Source organism: Colobus angolensis, unplaced genomic scaffold (genome assembly GCF_000951035.1).
Source record: "Colobus angolensis palliatus isolate OR3802 unplaced genomic scaffold, Cang.pa_1.0 Scaffold1, whole genome shotgun sequence".
Taxonomy (NCBI): Eukaryota; Metazoa; Chordata; class Mammalia; order Primates; family Cercopithecidae; genus Colobus; species Colobus angolensis.
This window is the reverse complement of record NW_012110918.1, coordinates 4881368-4902613: the sequence shown is the minus strand read 5'-3', so window position 1 is coordinate 4902613 and position 21246 is coordinate 4881368. Positions and strand designations below refer to the sequence as shown.

The window sequence follows — 21246 nt, the reverse complement described above, 5'->3', positions numbered from 1 at the left end:
AATAAAGTAACATAAGCCACATTCTTCTAAGTATTAATAGCATAACATTTATCATGGCTGTTCATAAATATGGCTAAGTATCAGAATCATGTGGAAGCCCTTTTAAATCTATAAATTTCAAGACTTCATATCTTAGAGATTTTTTTTTTCAGATCTTGGACAGGTTCTGACAGTCAAAAATAATAAATACACAAACAAAAGCTTCTTGGATGATCCTAATACCCAGCTAGATGTAGAATCTACTGACATAATACTGTTTTACAGTTGAGTATGTAATGGATATCTCCTTCACTATTAAATTTCTTGATGACAGGATGGCAGGGACTATGTTTTTAAATTTTGCATCCTTTAGTAGAGTTCCTTGTGCATGTCACAGTAAGAGCTCAATGACCATTTGTAGAATCCAATTGAATAATGGCTGAAATTTCTTGCCAGTTATAGGCATATTGACGGACTTTCTTTCCTGTGTAGTAACTAAAAATATTATCTTATGATTTTCATGCTGTTATAGATACTACAAATATTCTTATTTGAATTAGTAGTATATGAAGTAACTTCTCTCAAACATATAAAAACATTAGGCATAAAAGCATCAAATTTACAAAAACTAAAAGAAAATATAATTGACTTTTTGAGGGCTTTGGGAATTGGTGGTGATTTTTTAAGCTTAGAAAACTTGGATTAATAAAGACAAATATGTACTCCTCATATTATTTCAGCTCATTTCCAGTGCCTTTGGGTAGACATTGCTAATAGATGAAGGCACTCTTTTTTATTAAAATGGGACTTCACTTTAGAATCCTTCTTAACCACGTATTTATATAACCAATAAGAAATTACGTGATAAGGTAGGTGAATTAAAAATGAGTTGTCTATCTTTGAAATAAAAGAAGAGGTAATCAAGTTTGATTTTAAGATGCCATTTCTTAATTTTTTAGGCCTTTCTTGCCTTCCATTTGAGTGATCTTTTTCTTCCCCTTTTTTCTTCTACTAATTTACAAGTTACATATTTCTACCTTTTAGTGGTATGTTAGTGGGAGATTACCTTGATACAATGGTGTCTCCAAGTCCTTTACCAAAGGACTGGCCCAGACAGGCTCACAGACCAAAGTAAGATGCTGACATCACAGTTTATTGAGTCAATTTAAAGGATACAGCAAGAATCAAGGGGAAAGGGGGAAAGTAGGTTAATAATGTACTTAGGAAAGGGTGCAATTAGTATAGGATTGAATTAACTGAAGCCTATTCTATAAAATGTTTATATGTCCTCTCTTCTATTTTTCTGTATTAATTCTTCCTGCTAACATTGTGATTATAAGGACCAGAATTGCATATAAACAAGGAAGACTCAGCAGATGAGGGTGCCTAGAGCCAATTTATATTTTCTCTGCAAGAAAGACTCAGGGACTGGTCCGCCTGGCTACAATTGTGACTCACCACTGTTATCTGTTGCGCACCCATGGATTTTATCTGTCTTGAGCAGAGGATACATGGAGCCAAAATGGGGCCTCATGAATATTTGGTGCCTTGGGTGTTTCATGAATATTTGGTGCTTACCCAGTCCTTCCATATCTTCTTGTTTATGCACTCAGTACACATATACTCTACTTATCTTATATCTAACATATCTATGTGATCTCTTAATTAATTCTTCCTTTCTTTCATTTTCTAGTCCCTGAATTGAATATTCTCAAATGATGTAGCAAATACACATGACAGGTGTCTTGAAATTTTTAACATGCATACTTCATTTTACAATTTCCAAAATTAATAATAACCGTAGCCTCCTCTCAAAAAATGGAATTTAGAAACAGAGTATGTTCGACCCTGACTTCCTCTTCTTTCATGTTATAGCATTTTAATTTTCTTGGTTATAATACATTATTTACATGTCAATACTTAGTTTCTCCAAAATTTTATTCAGTTTCCTTGTTCAATATTTCTTCTTACATCTTGTTTCTTCCTTTCAGATTCAATTTCCTTCTTATTGAAGTACATCTGTCAGGCACTGTTTCAGCCTACGTCTGTGAATGGTAAACTCTAGTGGTCTTTATCTGACAACTTTTCTCATCCTCATTTTGACAGTTTAGTTGAGAACAGAATTTCCCATAGCCCTTTAAAAACTGTATTTTAATCTTTCTTTTTACTAGTGGCAGTCCTATTGTCAATTTTATTTTTGTTTCCTCATAGGTAGACTATTGTTGTTGTTTGAGACAGGGTCTTACTCTGTCACTCAGGCTGGTGTGCAGTGGCATGATCATGGCTCACTGTAGCCTTGATTTCCCAGACTCAAGTGATCCTCCTGTTCAGCCTCCCAAGTAACTGGGATGACAGACATGGGCCACCAAGCCCAGCTAATTTTTTAAATTATTCATTTTGGAGACACCATGTTGCCCAGGCTGGTCTTGAACTCCTGGGCTCAAGTGATACTCCTGCCTCCGCCTTCCAAAGTGTTGGATTATAGGCGTGAGGTACTATGCCCAGCCTATAGGTGTGTTTTCTTTCTTGTTTTGCTCTTAGGAATTGTTTTTCTTGTTTTGGTGCTCTTTAATTTTAATTAGAAGTGTTCTGATATTGATTTCTTTTAAAACATGTATCCTGTTAAGGACTTACTGCATTCTGGTTCAAGTCTATCTTCATATCTCACACATTCTCTGCTATCTTCTCTTTGAATCAGGCCTACCCTCCATTTTCTTTCTTTTCTTTCTTTTTAGAACTTCTATTAAATATGTGTTAGGTCTTGTTATTGTATTATAAGGATATAACTTCACTTTTATACTCTCCATTTTTTAATCCTCAGTATAATTTCCTCAGATTTATTTTCCAATTTAATAATTATCTCTTTCACTGTATCTAGTTCATCTATTTAACCCATCTGATGAGCTTTTTATTTTTAATAGAAAAAGCTCTATGACAGTAGAAAATTTGTGTATCTTATTCACTATTTTATCTTTAGTACCCAGAACACTGCTAGAACTCCGCAGATGTTCAATAAGTATCAAAATTATTAATAGATCAATAAATTCCTTTTTAAAAATATTTTTATTTTATCTTATCTTTTTCTTTCATTTGATTTTTATTTTCCTTTATGTTTTTAATCATTTTATGGATTTTTCTTTGATAGTCACTTCCAGTTTTTTTTTTTTTTTTAATTTTTTGGTAGAGATAGGGTCTCACTATGTTACCCAGGCTGGTCTCAACTCTAGGCCTCAAGCAATCCTCCTGCCTTGGACCCCCAAAGTGTTGGGATTACAAGTGTGAGTCACTATTCCTAGTAGTCAGGTTGCTTTATTAACTCAAGTTCTTTGGGTACAGATTTTTCTTTTTTTTTTTTTGAGACGGAGTCTTGCTCTGTTGCCCAGGCTGGAGTGCAGTGGCTGGATCTTGGCTCACTGCAAGCTCTGCCTCCCAGGTTTACGCCATTCTCCTGCCTCAGCCTCCCGAATAGCTGGGACTACAGGCGTCTGCCACCTTGCCCGGCTAGTTTTTTGTATTTTTAGTAGAGACGGGGTTTCACCGTGTTAGCCAGGATGGTGCCGATCTCCTGACCTCGTGATCTGCCCATCTCAGCCTCCCAAAGTGCTGGCATTACAGGCTTGAGCCACCGCGCCCGGCCGGGCACAGATTTTTCTATTTCTTGTGTCTTCTCATCTGCATTTTGGTAGATTGTTTCTTTGTGTGGTGTGCAAATTTTATTGAGAGCTCACCTTTACTGAAGGCCATTTATTCTGTGGGATTCTTTTGTTTCCTGAGTTGTGCATATGTCCTCATCAAGGATTCTTATACTTGCTTCTATAGGGCCTGGCTGTTTCTCTGTTTTTAAGCTTAGGATTCTCTTTTCAAATGATAAGGTAAAACTGGATTTCCATTGGCAGAGGCTTTCAATATTCACAGGAACCTTTACTCTCACCCCTACTCATCCTAGACTTCTAAGGCTTCAAAAAGTGAAAACCTCTTTAGGGTTCTAGTTTATGCAGGAATGTTAGCTCCAGATCCTCATAAGTGGCTTCAGGACCACATCTTTTAGTCCCAAATGGGGTTAAAATCTCAGCTCCTAGACCTTATTATTGTGGCTTTGAATTTCTTCTTCAGTTCTGGTATCTGAAGTCTTTGCTGTCTCTGTTTTAAACTCAGCTTTATATTTTAAAATACTTATACTCTATTCATTATTTCTACATATTTGGAGAAGGCAGGAGTCTCATGCCATGGGAAAAAAGGGAAAATGCGAAAAAGATGATTTGATTTTACAGGTTTTGCTAATGAATTTCATCCAACTTACACATGAGACTATCATTAAGAATCATTATATCATTTTGCTATTCTTAGAGTTTTTTGCAATAGTCTTATGGATATTACCATTAAACCCAATTCAAAAAATAATAATGTGCAAAATATTTCAGGATATACAGATTACTAAGATAGTCTCTGCATTCAAGAGGCAAACATCGTATAGTACAGAGATTAAGTAAATTTCATAAATAATCACAATGCAGGAAGCCTAATTGCTATGGAGATGCATATAGCTCTTCAGAATAATACATTACATGTATTATCAAACAAATTACTAAAATTGTTAGAAGAATGAAAAAGGAATCAGAAGAAGGTATTTTCAAGTAATAGTAACAGGAAAAACTTCATGACAGTGGTACTAGTTGAAATGTGCCTTGAAGAATGACTAGGATTTCTGAAAATAAAATCTATGAGGGAGGGGTCGGAAGGGAGGTAGTGACTTTTCCAAGTAGAAAGAAAAGCATTAGCTTAAACAAGGAGCTAGGAGGGTGGAGGGCCTCCAATAAGGAACAAGTAACCAAATTTTCCAGGTTAGGATGTTAGAAAAGCAGTATTATTAGAAAGTAAAAATAAAGAAATGTAAAAAAAAATGGGGTATGGGGGTTGGTACAAGATGGGCATAAATTAAAGCTAATTTAATTTAAAATTTTTTACTGTCATATTTATCTAAAGAGAAAAGATAATGTTGGGTTAATTTTTAAGGATAAATTTAAAAACCAGGATCACTTACATTTTAGGTTGAGCAAGTTTCTTCTTCTCAATGACCTGATCCTCTGATTGGTTATACAGTTTCCAGGAAGGTAAACTGAATCAGCATTTTGGTCTCTCAGGCATACAAGTACCATCTAGTGGCAAAGGAAGGCAACCACAAGAATGAAATTATACAGGAAACATTTGCTTGTTTATTTTGAATTTTATTTATATTATGATTAATAACAGAAGGCCATGTTCTACTTCAATAGGGAAATAAAGTACCCTTTAATCAAACATTGCTTGGTTAATGGTTTAAAAGAATGTGAGATCAGATAAAAATGGAGTATAAAGAGCTTATTAAATATGAGATGTTTGAAAATTTTACAAGAACTTAGTATCAAATTATATTTTGGGAATGAAACTTAAGGATCTACTTGAGTTTAAAGAGAGAGAGAAAAAGAAACTTCATGTAAATGAGGAAGAGGCAGAAATACTGAAGGTAACTATTTCTTTTTTTTTCTGAGATGGAGTTTCGCTCTTGTTGCCCAGGCTGGAGTGCAATGGCGCGATCTCCGCTCACTGCTACCTCCGCCTCCCAGTTTCAAGCAATTCTCTAGCCTCAGCCTCTGGAGTAGCTGGGATTACAGGCATGCGCCACCACACCCAGCTAATTTTGTATTTTTGGTAGAGACGGGGTTTCCCCATGCTGGTCAGGCTGGTCTCGACCTCCCGACCTCAGGTGATCCGCCCTCTTCGGCCTTCCAAAGTGCTGGAATTACAGGCGTGAGCCACCGCGCCTGGCGAAGGTAACTATTCTTTTGGAATTTTCTCTGCTTTCACTTTGCCTAACTCCTACTTAGCCCTCAAATGTTTAGATATGTCTTCCTCTAAACAATGTTCCTTGACACCCCAGCTCTGTATTACATGAATGACTAATATCCTTCTAGGGACCACTATTCCCATGATGCTACTGACCACACTTCTTTGTCACTTCCCATTTTATAGCCCTGATTAAAATCCATAATCCTAAATCGCTGGTGCCATGTCTGTTTCATCCACTGTTCTATCCCAAAGGCTTAGGATAGTACCTGACACATCATAGGTAGTTCACAAATATTTATAGAATGAATGGACAGATTAATGAAGAAAGAGAATAACTGTGATGAAAATGTTCAAGGTACAAATATCGAAAGCTAGTATCAGTAAAGTTTAAATAAGAAAACAAAAAGTTTTCAGAAAATTATTAGTTGAAAAAACTTTTTTCTTGTACATTGATTCCCTACAGGACATCCATTTATTTATAATTTCTGGTACTTTATAGTTTTCAGAGTACTTCTCTTTATCCTGGTGAAGAAAATAATAGTTCACAGCTCATGTATCATTACAGAGATCAAATAAAAGGTTACACATAAAGCACAGAGAAGAATACACAGCACATATTATATGCTCAACAGTTGGATTTTATTATTTCCTATACCTCATCTCATAAATTCCTTGAAGCAGCACAGAGTCAAAGAAGGAAGCTATTTTAGATTTCTGTTTTACAAATTAGGAAACTAGCGATTATGTGATTATGGAAACTAACCATGAGTAATATATGATCACGGAGTCATATCAGTTACTAAGTTTCTAAATCCACAACATCTAAGTAATAGTTTATTGTCCCTTCTATGGCATCATGTTGCTTGCTTAGAGAGACAGGAGAGAAGAAAGGACATGTGGATGCTAAATAAGCACAGCATTGCAATGCAGAGAAGGAAAATAAATTATAAAAAGTGTACTAGCTTTTCTCTTGCTTCCCTAACAAGTTGCCACAGCCTTTAGTGATTTAAAACAACACAGATGTATTATTACAGTTCTGTAGGTTAGAAGTCCAACACAGGCTGGGCACAGTGGCTCATGCCTGTAATCCCAGAACTTTGGGAGTCTGATGCAGGAGAATGGCTTGAACCCAGGCATTCAACACCAGCCTGGACAACACAGTAAGACCCCTATCTCTACAGAAAATTAAAAAATTAGCTGAGTGGGTGGCATGCACCTATAGTTCCGGCTACTCAGGATGCTGAGGCAGGAGAATCGCTTGAACCCAGAAAATTGGGGCTGCAGTGAGCTATGATTTCCTCACTGCACTCCAGCCTAGGTGACAGAGTGAGAACCTGTCTCAAAAACAAACAAACAAACAGACAAACAAACAGAAGTCCAACACACAGATCTCTCTGTGATAAGGTCAAGATGTTCCCAGGGCTCTCTGGGTTCTAGGGGATCATCTGTTTCCCAGCCTTTTCCAATGTCTCGAGGCCATCCACATCCCTTCCTCCATCTTCACTGCCAGCAGTGGTGGATTGAGTGCTCCCATCACATAATTCTAGTCTCCTCTTCTGCCTCTCTTTCCTACTTTTAAGAACCTTTGTGATTATATTGCATCCACTGAGATAATCAAGGAAAATCTCCCTATTTTAAGATCAGCTAATTAGCAACCTTAATTCCATCTCCAATCTTAAATCCATTTCTCCATATAAATATTCACAGGTTCCAGGAATTAGGATGAGCGGGGGTGGGGGTCATTATTCTATCTATTCCAGGGGAATAGTGGCAAGGGGATGAAAGGGAGGAGGAAGGTAGGGCAGTATTTTCAAATGGAAGTGTTAGAAGTGTAACTTCAGGCTATCCTCACATTGATCTTTGCAGACACTAAAACCTCTGGATGACTTTCGCATGGTTAAGCTAGAACCCATCCCACTTTGTACTTGTACTATTGTATTTTTCAACTTGAATGTAGAAATTTTCATATATTTCTGTGAAATTTTATCTTTCAGGTTTTAGCTCACAGTTCAAATTGTTAAAATAATTTTGTTTCCTGGTTCTGTCTTCAGTCATATCTTCTATGCTATGTAGTTTTTTTTTCACCTGTTGATTTGACCAGAATGATTTCTTCACCTACGTAATTTATGAAAAATATGAACAAAAATCGGGGTAGAGTTATCCAACTAATTTTGAATTTACCTAATCATAATTAAATCAGGCCCCTATTTTAGGCTCATCCGCAAAGATATGTAAGACTGGATTAAATGTTTTCCTGAAATTAATTTATATCATGGCTATAAAATTCCATCTTCTCTCAAAGATCAAATAAAGAAGTGTGGTGTGACTTTTCTTAGTCAGTCTGGTTCCAAGTGACCACCAAATTCTAATACATTAAACTATGGACTCTGGAATTTTACTTTTCTGTTCTACAGTTTTCAGTGTCTACCTTTTTACCATTTTTTAAGCAAGTGGTCTATCATCTTTTTCATTTTTTACAGTTTTTCAAAACTCACCAGCAACGGATCTTAGGTTACTTGTAAACAGCTGTGGGATGTAATTTGTCCCTGGAAACATGAACTTATTTGAAACAGATACGTGTTTTCTTACTACCTCCTCACCTACCTCAAGTTTCAGTTCTCTTTGTATGTGGTTTCACCTTTACCAACGTAAAGTCCATTTTCTTTACTGAAAAGGGAAATAAAAGAAAAATTGAGTCAAGTTTCTCTTTAATGTTTACATTATTCTCTTAGGTAAATTACAAACTTTGTGTTTATAAAAATTTATGAAGGTTTATTTCTCTCTGCCCTCAATTATAATTCTTCACTCTAATTAAACCAGTCTTCCCATTTTTCCCTCTTGAAGTTACCAGGTAACTCTAGTTCTCAATGATTTCTCTATAGCATTTTATAATTTGCACCACATAATTTAACAGTGGAAGAAATATTACCTTCCTTGTTTAATGCTTTTATAGCTTTTTTTTAAAAAAAACTCTCAGAACAATTGTTGATTTCTTTACCTTTTTTCATTTGATTAACCTAAAAAGTTGGGAGATTTTACCAAACAAGAATACTGGACACTGAATAAATACTTGTTGGTTAGTTAAGTTTTAAATATCAAATTTGGCTATACATTCTTCATATATCAGTCTCTTTGACTAATTTTTCTGTTTGGAGAAACAAAAAGGGTAAAATACTTAAAATTCTTTGTGTTATAATAAAAACAATAGTAATAATAATAATAGTAGTAGTAATAATAACAATCAAACTAAAACTACCTTTAGAAGTCATTCTCTTCTCCAACCCCTCCCCTGTAACCCTCCAACAATTATCAATTAATCACATTACTGAGCTATTTAATAACAATTTCAGCCACATTTGATATGCTAGTTTGGAACTCTATTTATTGGTAAAGCTGCTTGATTCCCTGCCTACTTTGTCAACCAAGCCTAAATTTCTTTATTTGTTTTAACTCGTTCTAGACAAACATACCAATCTGAAATACCAAATACTGAATCTAAACTCTGAATATACAAACCACATCATTTCCCTTGAAACCTTTTTTTATCCTTGTAGAAATGTTAAATGTTTAAAAACAAATAATAAGTGTTTAATAATCATAGATTTTAAAAAATAGTCATGTAATTTTCAATGTATTATAATCATGCAAATTAATGTACTAAGTTGATAGTAAAAAAGGTGCTGTAACAATTTAACAATTTTACTCTTAATTTTGGCAAAAATAGCATAAAGACTCCATTAAATAAGGCTTTATGTCTAGCAAATTAAAAAGTAGCACAAATAGAATTCACTGTTCACCAGCAGGAGGAGGGTAGGCTGTAGGTTCGTATCTAGGGTAGCAAGTCTTATTCTCTTACTCTACATTAAATTCTGTCAAAATTCTGGTTCACCGTTAATTTTGCACAGCTAGGCAACTTGTTAAATCTCAATCTACAACTCCCATGATGATGTATTCCCATCTGATTTATTTGTCTAAGAAATGTATTAATGAGATTTGGGGATTAGGGTTGCCACCATGGCAACCCATCAGTATGGCTTGCTCTCTTTCCTAGATACGGAAGCTCAGAAAGGAACATCTTCCCTGAAGCTGCTTACTTAGTACTGGGGCCTGGTAACTACGGAAATTTAGATTGAGATCATATGGCTACACTGTTTACAAGGTACAAATGATTTGATAAATAACCTGTTCAAACAGACAGTAAAATATGTCAGGGTCCATACATCCATTTCTAGCAATTTTTTTATTAATAGGTCTTATTTAGTTTCCCTCTGTTAAATTATTCTTACAACTGCATTACATTTGTATTAGTCTGTTCTCACACAGCTGTAAGGACATACTCAAGACTAGGTAATTTATAAAGAAAAGAGGTTTAATTGACTCACAGTTTCACATGGTGACGGAAGCCTCAGGAAACTTACAATCATGGTGGAACGCACCTCTTCACAGGGCAGCAGGAGAGAGAATGAGGGCTGAGTGAAGGGGGAAGCCCCTTATAAAACCATCAGATCCTGTGAGAACTCACCCACTATCATGAGAACAGCATGGGGAAAACTGTCCCCAGGATTAAATTGTCTCCACCTGGTCACATTTGACATGTGGGAAATATTACAATTCAAGGTGAGATTGGTTGGGGACACAGAGCCAAACAATATCACCATCATAATTTTGTCATTCATCCTGTAAGGGGAATTTGATATCTTCCCTTTTACGAGTAGGTAGACTTTGTTGAGTGGGTGGTGACATTTTGTGGGGGAAATGAAAATATTTGCATATTCTTGCTTATTACATGTGTTTTCTCATTGGTAGCATTAATAATATTTACTGTATACTATGATGCATAGGACTTGGAAATTTAAATTGGTATAAGAAGCAGCTTTCGGCTGGGTGCTGTGGCTCAGGCCCGTAATCCCAGTACTTTTGGAGGCCAAGGACAGAGAATCACTTGAGCCCAGGAGCTTGATACCAGCCTGAGCAACATGGCAAAACCCTGTCTCTACAACAAAATACAAAAACTAGTCTGTGTGGTGGCATGTACCTGTAGTTCCGGCTACTTAAGAGGCAGAGGTGGAAGGGTCGCTTGGGCCTGGGAAGTAGACATTGCCCTGAGCTGTGATCACAGCACTGCACTCCAGGCTGGGTGACAGCAAACAAAAAAAGAAAAAGAAAAAGGAAAAGACAAGACAAGAAAAAGCTCTTAACCTCAGACTATTTACAATTTAATTGAAGAGATGGTACATAAACAAAATTATGTGAACAAAATGGTAGTATGTATGCAGTTGGGAGGAGAGTGAGATCATTTTGTCTGGGGTGATGAGATTTTTGGAGAATTGGGTTTGGGTCATGTCGTTTTGAAGCAAGAGTAAAAGCACAAGCAGACAGAATGAATGACAGAGAACATTACAAGGATAAGAAATGTAAGAAAGAAATGGCTAGAATAGTCGTAGAAATGAGTAGACTTCTGAAGTTAAGGCAAGTTAAGGGTACTAGTGAGAAGTGTTGGGGTGAAAGTATGGTTCAGTAACATTTTAACTAAAGATAAACCAAGTTTATCTTTGACGTATATTTCTTTACTTGGTCCCAAATCCTAGGCCATTGAGAATTTGTAACTAAAACGTTCTAGATGTTTCAAAAAGGGACAGAATATATCATGAATAGTTTTCATTATATGGCTTCTTTAGTTTTCTAGTGTAGTTTCTTGAACATTCTTATCTCCCTTTCTCCCAACCCCACTGCTAGACTTTTTAATCCAGGAGTCCCCATTCCTCAGGCCAGGGACTGCTACTGGGATCTGTGGCCTGTGAGGAACCATCCTGGCACAGCAGGAGGTGAGTGAGTGGAGGGCAAGTGAGTGAAGCTTTATCTGTATTTACAGCCGCCCCCCATGGCTGGTGTTAGGGCCTGAACTCCGTCTCCTGTCAGATCAACAGTGGCTTTAGATTGTCATAGGAGTGAGAACCCTATTGTGAAGTGCACGTGAGGGATCTAGATTGTGTGCCCCTTAGGAGAATCTAATGCCCGATGATCTGTCACTGTCTCCCATCAGCCCCAGATGAGACTGCCTAGTTGCAAGAAAACAAGCTCGCGGCTCCCACTGATTCTACATTACGGTGAGTTGTATAATTATTTCATTATATATTACAAGGTAGTAATAGTAGCAATAAAGTGCACAGTAAACATAATGTGCTTGAATGATCCCCAAACCAATCTCCCTCCCCCGGAAAAAACTGTCTTCCATGAAACTGGTCCCTGGTGCCAAAAAGGTTGGGGACCGCTGTTTTAATCATCAAGGATTCTGACGAACCTCTTTGAATTTTCTATTTAATTCATATTCCATAAGTAACACTTGATTCCTTGTTCCCCCCCCCCCAAGAATTTAGAAAGCAGAATGTATGTTGGGGAGATCTGGTTTAAATTCGAGAAGCAGAGAAAACAAAGACAAGTAAAAAAAAAAAAAGTGATGTACACAGGATTGACAGAATAAAAAAAAGGTCTTTCTGCAAGGTAATGTGACTATACAGAAATCTGGAGAGGAAAATACGTAATGTCAGTGTTAATAACTTTTGACCCCATTTAGGTCACTTTGAGTAACGAAACTCAAAACACTAGATTATATTTTTAGCAAAGTAAGTGCAGTAACCAGTCTCTCACAGATGCCATGTGTCTCAGGCCATTTGGAAAATTCAGCATCTACCGCATTCCCAGACTTTGATGAGGATACTCCGCGAACTACAAGCACCCTCAATGGGAGGACGTCCCAGGTCGGGGTGTGAGGGCGAATGAGGAGGCTGGGGAGGGGAGGCAAGAGTTAGGGAAACGGGACCACAGAATTCCAGATGCTCTGGCGGGAGGAAGAGGGGCTGCGGAGGACTCAAAACGCGCTCAGAGAGGCCCATCCAAATGCCAGGAGACAGATCGCAAGGATGCTTAAGAGGAGACGTGACTGGGCGAGGCAGATGAGGAGAGGGCAGTGGGCCAAGGTCACCCGCTAAGAGGCGGCAGGTTTACCACTGAGACCCGAGCCCAAGGTTTTTGCCCGCGCCTCTAGAAAGAACGTGGCGAAATCCCGGAGATCCCAGGCGTGGAAGGCCCTGGGGAACAGCCACGAAGCCCGACTCTTGTGGCTCAGGGTCCCTGGGCAGCCGCGCGCCACCGCTCGCCACCGCTCGCCCCACCCTCAGGCGCGCTTCTCTTCCGGGCGCGATACTTGCCTGCGTGCGCCGGGACGCGCAGGGCCGAGCGTCTGAGACGCGCCCGTACGAGGAGCAGCGTTTTCTAGGAGCCCCGCCCTCAGGTGCGCTCTTCAGGAGGCGGGGCTCGACTTCCGCGCCGCGAGCCTCCCTAGCTGGCCGGCGCGCTGCCTGCTCTGCCTGCGCCAGGAGCGCGCGGGTGCGCGCGGCCGCGCCCTCTCACAGATGCCAGCTCGGTCACCCGCACTGAGTCAACAGACTGAGCGCGTCCAGGCCTGACAGCGCTGCGGATCGGCCCTGAGGTGAGGAGGGCGTCGCGGGCGTCGGCGCATGAGGCGAGCCTGGGACAGCCGTCCCTTGGGGAGTTGTGGGGTCGAGGAGGGGGCTGGCCAGCGAGGAGCGGCGGGGAGGGAAGGGGAGTCCGGCGTCTGAGGTGTGGGGTGAAGCGGGCTCGGAAGCGGGCAGAGGCGGCGAGCTGAGGGAAACAGACCTCTCTCGGCTCCCGGGAAGCGCGGGTTGCCAACCTCGGGGATGCGGTGGGAGCGCCCAGGATTCGGACGTGAGGGGTCGCGGCCCTGGGGCAGGGGCTCCGCGAGGCTCACCCGGGACCGGGTCCGGCCGTGGGACATCGGGACACTGCCTTTGCCTGGACGCTGTCGTTCCACCCTCAGCGGCGTCAGGGAGAGAAGGAAAACAAATATTGGTGTAAATTTCCTTCTGAACAGCTGGGTAATGAGCGCTTGCTCTTCCCTGCGAGGTTACGCGCGGGTCATTACCTTGTGTGTTAAAACGAGTTTCAGTGAGAAGAAAATGCGCAGATCTCATGACACAGTTTGGGAGGGAAGTTCCCTGATCCTAAAACACAAATAGGAGCTCCAGGCATGGAAATAGGAGCTCCAGGCATGGAAATTGGATCGGAAACCTGGGCAGGCTGGAGCTATTAAACTGAAGGAGGGTTTCCCCTGGGCTCCTTAGGCTTTGATTTACGTTTTAGATAAATAAGTCCGAAAATAATGAAGATAATAACCGCGTTTACTTTCTACGAGGGCGTTCTGAAGGAATCTAAGGGAAGAAAAGTATTTGCTGGACTACAGCTTTGAGCCAGGCTCGGTGTTAGCTCTTTTAATTCTGACAGCATTCCTGTAGGGTTGGAGGGGGCTACTCCAGTTGGGCAGGTGTGGAGAATGGGCCTCAAAGAGGTTAAGCCACTTATTAAGGTCTCAACTAGTAAAGGATGGAGTCGGGATGCCAGACTCCAATTCTGGTGCTCTATCCACTATATTTTGTGTTTGCCTGAAGAGCAATATTGTATGTCTTTTAGGGAAGACTCCATAGGAGGGAACATTATTAGGGCAGTTAGGGCTTTGTGGGTATTTGTGTTAAAATCAAACTAAAGAGGCGTTAATCTTTGAATATGCCCTGTTTGAGTGTATTTCCTTTCAAACAGATTTAGTGTAAGGAAATCTTACATTCACTATAAGAGCAAATTTTTTAGTACATTCCATGTTTATTGCATGTCTTTTATTTTTAAAGAGACAGGGTCTTGAGCTGGAGTGCCGCGGTGCGATCAAAGTTCACTGCAGCCCTGAACGTCTGGGCTCAAGGGATCCTGCTGAATAACTGGGGCTATAGGCGTGTGTCATGCGCCCAGCTAATTTTTTATTTGTTTTTCAGAGATGAAGTCTTGCTATATTGCCCAGGCTGGTTTGTTGCATGTCTTTTACATTCCAGATACTATATTATGTGCCAAGAGTACCGATATGAATACAATTTATAATCTCTGTCCTTGAGTTTAGTTGAGAGGGTGATTGTATAAAAGAATTTTATAATATCTTACTAAGTCATGACTTTCCTGGTATGTAAATTAGTTGGATTAAAAATAGTTTTAAGGGCAAGCTTTTAGGAACCTATTATGTATAAGAAAATTTATTGGATGACTTGTCCTTTGTGTACCATTGCACTGGTATTTTCTCCTTTAGCAAGAAACACTGTCATAAAATTTAGGTTAAATTATATTGAGAACTAGCATTTTTTTTTTTTTTTTGAGATAGGGTCTTATTCTGTCACCCAGGATGAAGTGCAGTGGCAGGATCTTGGCTCACTGCAGCCTCAACCTCCCAGGCTCAAGTGATCCTCCCATCTCAGCCTCCTGAGGAGCTGGGACCGCAGTTATGTGCCCCTACACCTGGCTATTTTTTTTTTTTTTTTCGTGGAGACTGTTTCTCTATGTTGCCCAGGTAGATCTTGAACTCTTGGGCTCAGGCCATCCTCCCACTGGGATTGCCACGTGAGCCACTGCACCTGACTGCATTTTGTTTTATTATTGTACCGCCTTTCAGTAAATTTTAAAGTGATAGAGAAGATGAGAGCATTTATAATTTATCCCTTTTTAAGTTAAAAGGCATATTTTATAGTGCTTTTATTTTATTGATTGAGAAGCAAATGATGTAGCTAGGCAGGTGTTTATTTCATGTGCCGGATATGTTCCTAATTTCTCATTCCAAAAAAAAATCTTAGTTTTAAAGTATAGCTAATACCAGATGGCATTTAAGTTCTTGTGGCTCAGAGTTGTAATGAAATCAATCTTCCAGTTTAAGCTGAAATGGCACATTGTTGAAATGTATAATATTACTTTGTGGTGGATTTTGGAAATCTCTTTTAATTGCTTCAGTTTTCTCAGTAAAGTAGGATTCAAGGTCATAATCTGAGGGTGTTCCTACAGAGGGAAGCTTTGGAGATTTGGGGACTGAGAGAGTGATGGACTAGTTAAATATGTGATTGCTAGGAAATTAAACATGACTCGTAGGTGCGAAAACTACAGTAGAGGAAAGATATGAGTGCACAAATTAGAGTGTCTAATTTTGGATATCAGAAACTTCATAATCCATTCCCAATGCCTGCCTTTACTGTGTTATCTAGAACATACATTCGCATCCCTTGCTCCAGTTCACTTTGCCTTATGCCTCTGCCATATGGCAGGTATCCCTGTTCTTCACAAAAGTCAAGCCCTTTTGTTTGGGAGTCTAGCTTTACCCTTCTTTTATTTCTGCCTGGAAATTCCAAGCTCTTTCTCTCTTATCACATTACATTAAATTTTATCTCTCTGCAATGTTAGCGACAGTGTCTAACTTTATTTTTTTTTGCCTTGTAATGTTGTATGCATAAATCCTTCGGTAAATGTTAAGTGAATATGCCACTTTTCTCACTTCCCCCTTCTTCCTTTCTGCAGGAGTTGGCCAACTCTTTTTGTAAAGTGCCACATAGTAAATATTTTAGGTTTGCAGACGGTATGGTCTCTGTCTCAGTAACTTTACTGTTGTAGCACAAAAGCAGTCATAGATAATACATAAATGAATGAGCATGGCTGTATTCCAATAACACTGTATTTATAGACATTGAAATTTGAATTTCACATAATTTTTGCATGTCACAAGATATTATTCTTTTTTTTTTTTCAACCATTTAAAAATGTAGAAACAGTGTTCCTCCTGGGCTGTGCTGAATAGACTGAGGATTGGATTTAGCCCCCACCTCTTTCATCATAGTTTGCACATCCTTGATCTTTAAGGACTCTTAGGAAGCCTTAATAAAGGAATCTGTGGTAAGATGATACTGGTTATGATATTTACATTGGTGGTAGAGAAACAAAGATAAATAAGACAGTGTTGTTTTTTTCATCGAGGATCTCATGGTCAAGTTCAAGATGAAAATATGTACATAGATAATGGTGACAGGGTATAGTTACTGCAGTTACAGTTATATTTACTGGGTATAGAGGTAAAACGCAGGAGTGATAATCAGCTCCATGTCAATTTAATAATGACATTTAGGCAATGTGATTAAAAATTGAGCTTAGTTGGGCATAAAATTTGAGGATGGTCACACAAGAGGACACAGACTCCTAAAGGATGGGATAAATGCTCCAAAGTGGAGAGGTTTGAGGGTCCTTTATATAGGCAAGGCCTGGGGATGCCTAACAGGGTTACCTCATTTTTCATACAAGGTTAGTGCATAGTTAGAGCAATTCAATTAGTTATAGGCAGTGTTTCTGTTTTGGGGAAGGGTATATTTAACATTTCACATTAAGGATGTAATGGTCAAAGGGTCTTTTATCACAGTCAAGGGGTCTTTTATCGCTGGCACCATCTTGTCTGAGCTAGGAACAAGAAAATAAGGAAGGAATTTCATATATAACAAAAAGTCAGTAATTAAGAGGTCAAGCTTCATGACCCAGTCTCCAAAGTCAACCTTCCTCAGTGCCACACAACGTTTAGAACCTCCAAGTAGACAGACTATCCATTTTCTGTTACATCTGCTTAGGTGGATGTGAAGTAACCTCTAACAGTCATTTGTTGGAGGTAGGGAATGTATTTTCAGCTGGCCTTGCTGGAAATCTTTTAAGGATACTAAGAAGGTGACTGATCACGTTTCTTATCAGGATGGCTCTAAACATCAGGATGACTCAACTTATTTATTTTATAGGGTATAATCTTAATTCATTTCTCACAGAAATAAACATGGATATGTTTTTAAATTATGTCTCTATGAAAATAATTTTAGAATTTTAAAGTTATTTTACCTGCTACATAATAAATGGATTGTTTATTCCACAGATATTTAGTACCTCCTCTGCTGTGCAGTGAGTTGTTTTACTAACTAAAAATATTTGGAGATAATGGTATCATTAGATAAGTGATGGATTTGCGGGGGAGGTGGGGGAAGAGAGAGGCTCTTCCAAGGAAAGCACTGCTTTTAACAAAAGCAGTAAGTATAATAGTAGGACTACCTTAAAATTTTAAGTAATTTTAAAAAATACTTTATAGCTTTCAAATTTCTTATTTTAATTAAACTCATGCATCCTAAATAATTTTTCTCTAACAATTATTTCTAAAGGTTATATACATTTTTATTACTTATAGTGATATGAAATATGTTCCATAGGACTTGGAATGTAGTAACCCAGTACTTTTTTTTTTTTTTTTTGAGACGGAGTCTCGCTCTGTTGCCAGGCTGGAGTGCAGTGGCATGATGTCTTTCGCCTTCTAGTTTTGAGCGATTCTTCTGCCTCAGCCTCCTGAGTAGCTGGCATTACAGGTGCCCGGCACCCCACCCAGCTAAATTTTGTATTTTTAGTAGAGACAGGGTTTCACCATGTTGGCCAGGATGGTCTTGATCTCCTGACCTCGTGATCCTCCCGCCTCGGCCTCCCAAAGTGCTGGGATTACAGGCCTGAGCCACCATGCCTGGCCATAGTAACCAGTACTTTTAAGATAAATTAAGAAGTGAATTTTTGATATTGAAATTTGGATTTTGCAACTCCTGGTCTTTAAGTCAATTAATACATTAGGAAAGGAAGATAGGCTTTAGTGGGCTTTCAATTTTCTTGCAATTTATTGGATTTAGTATAAATTATTTTATATAGGAAATTATTTATCTAGGAAAGTTAAATTTGATTAAATCTTTAGAAATGTTAGGTGTTTAAAACTCACCTAATTATTATTTAAAGCCCTACAACAAACTTAGCACATTTCTCAGGTATGCTGTGGAACTATGGAAAATAACTTTTTTTTTTTTTTTTTTTTTAAATTTTGAACCCTTATTTCTCTTTGTGCCATTGTTCTTTAACAGCTAAGCACTGGCTTTGTTAAAGAGTTTTTAAAGTATTTCATTGGTACGATTTTGAGTTGGAATCATATAAATTCTGCTTTGGTCTTGTGTTAACTCAGCCACTAGTGAGTGCACTCCTAGATATTGTCTGTAGGATTGTTCCCGTTTAGAGGCAATTAAACTTGAACAGTTAAACTGGAGGCAGGCCAAGCATCTGTTTACTGCCTTTTTCTTTTATTCTTCCAAAACCATCACATAAAGCTATAAAATTTTGGAATTTTAGTATAGAAAGAGGAAATGTATAGCTCCATGCTAAATATGGGGTTTCTTGTATCCCAAGAAAAGGCACCTGATAAGTCAAACCCTTCCTAGGGTCCCCTTTTTGGTCATGCCTCATTTGTAACTTTGCAGCCCTGTTTTCAGATATACGCTTCTGTCAGGAACACCACTTTCATGTCACCTCTGCTGTGTGGATCTCCACCTTTCTTTCTGGAAACCTCATTCTTTCATCCACAAGAGTTGCTCCCATCTCAAGGTATTAACCCTTTATTTTTGGGTGTTTGTCACTATAGAAGAGTACTGCCTTCCCACATGCTTCCTTCATCCCAGTTTTCCTACCCTAACTCCCTGTTAGGCTAGTCAGTATTGTCCTTTGGGATTCCAGACCCTGCAAAACAGTGGAGGATGGGGTGAAGAGAGGGGCCTTTGTGATGACCATATCAGTGAGAGTTGTAGTCACCCCTTTTTTTTTATTCTATCTTGTTTCTCTTTCTTCTCCCCAAAGGACAGGTATTAATTCTCAGAGACATTGTGGTCTCGACACCTGAAAAGGAAGCCAAATATTTTCCCCAGCATCTCATCATTTGCAAAGAATTTATAGGGTAGAGTTAGTGTTTACATTATTATGCAGACCAGGATATTTATTCCCCATATCCCTTTTCAAATTGGGCCTGCTTAGACACTGTGGACTCAGGGGTTGGAAGATGCAGCAGGCAAAGAGGAGGGTGAATAGGTACATTGTTGGGTCAGTTTACAAAGACCTGACTATAGCTTTGAAGTTTCTGTTTTAGATCAACAATAAAGTTTAAAGGTTTATGCAGAATTAATGTTAAGAATGTTTCATTCTTTTCAATCAAACAGCTAAACCATGTATTTCATACTGTGAAGAAAACCAGCAATCAAATGGGTTTGGAAGGTTTTTTTGTTTGTTTGTTTCAATAACTTGAATTGAAGCTCAAGATTATTGAAATTTAATATTTTCATATGATTAGACTGAAGCTTTTGAGTGTAAGAAAAATCAGATTGTTGAGGTCAGTCATAATACTGAGTCATTGGTATAATTTGATGACAGAGTTTATATTTTCATCATTTTTTCTCTTTGTCATTTTACAATTCATTCTGTAGGATTTCTTTGACTCAGTCTTCAATTTAGCTCACTAATTTGTCTTTAAATGAAGTTCATCCCATCTTTTAGTGCTTTTTTATTTCTATCAGTTTATTTAATTTCTAAGTTCTGTAATTGCTTTTTTCTTAATTGTCTTGCCCTTGTTCCAAGAATATGATATTCTCTATTACTCTTTTAAGGATGTTAGTTATACTTTTATACACAGTCGTGATCAACGTGTATAATTAGTTGCCATGTACAAGGCACCATTTTCGGCTTTACATGTATTAATTCTTTTAGTCATTTTAACAACCCAAAGAGGTAGGTACTGTTATTGCTGTATTTTACAGATAATAAAACTTAGGCACAAAAACATTAAATAACTTGCCCAAGGTCTCAAAGTTAGTATGTAGCAGAGGCAGAATTCATGTTTAGTTGGTTTGGCCTCAGAGGTGGTACTCTTAACCTATACTACTTTGTGCATTATTAGTTCTTGTGTTTGTTAATTTTGGTGCCTTTGTAATATTGGTTAAGATGATTTTTGCAAGAAATAAAATCTGATACTAGTTAGCTGAAGTGAAAATGAAAATATATTGGGAAGATAATAGAGCATTTCACATACTCCAAGGAAGAAAAATCAAGTTTTGAGCACAGTAGGTGTGGTACATTAGAAGAAAGCTTTGAGTAAGAATGTATAAACTTTCTTTCTTGAATGTTGCCATTTATGTAATTCAGTTTCCTTGACTTCCATCCAGTCTGTGGGTCTCTTAGTTAATTCTGCCAAGAGAAATTTTAACTGACACAGTTCAAGAGTACTAGTAGTGTTGGTGGTGGTGGTGGTGGTGGTGATGATGGTTTGTGTGTGTTAGGATGGTGTTTGGGGAGTTGGTTTAGTTTTGCTTTAAAAAGTTCTAATGAGAGGTGGAGTGGGTGGGCAGGTTCTTTAGACAAGGACCTGAGAGACTCAACCTTGAGTTCAGGAAGCAGTTGTCAAAAAAGGAAAAATGTTGTGAATCCATCTACTCTATGAGTCTGTTATATAGAAGTGAAGAGTTAAGCATCCGGCATTCAAATTGGATTAATAATTTAGTAGCATTCACGAAATCAATGTGTTTTGGCAGGTAACTTGAGAATGTTCATGCTGCATTAGGTTAGTATTTCTATGTTTGTATTGTAGCAAATAATTTTTGAATGAGTACAGTTTCCTTCCTTCCTTCCTTCCTTCCTTCCTTCCTTCCTTCCTTCCTTCCTTCCTTCCTCCCT

At 38.5% G+C, this 21246-nt stretch overlaps 1 protein-coding gene across 1 annotated transcript in view; it reads left to right on the top strand.

The window, feature by feature from the left end:
• The first annotated feature begins 13251 nt into the window (after positions 1-13251).
• ABCA5 (ATP-binding cassette, sub-family A (ABC1), member 5) overlaps positions 13252-21246 on the top strand; it is a 78500-nt gene continuing 70505 nt past the window's right edge. Inside the window, exon 1 of the mRNA XM_011933726.1 lies at positions 13252-13294. The gene's annotated coding sequence lies outside the window, so the exon portion shown is untranslated. The remainder of the gene's footprint in view (positions 13295-21246) is intronic.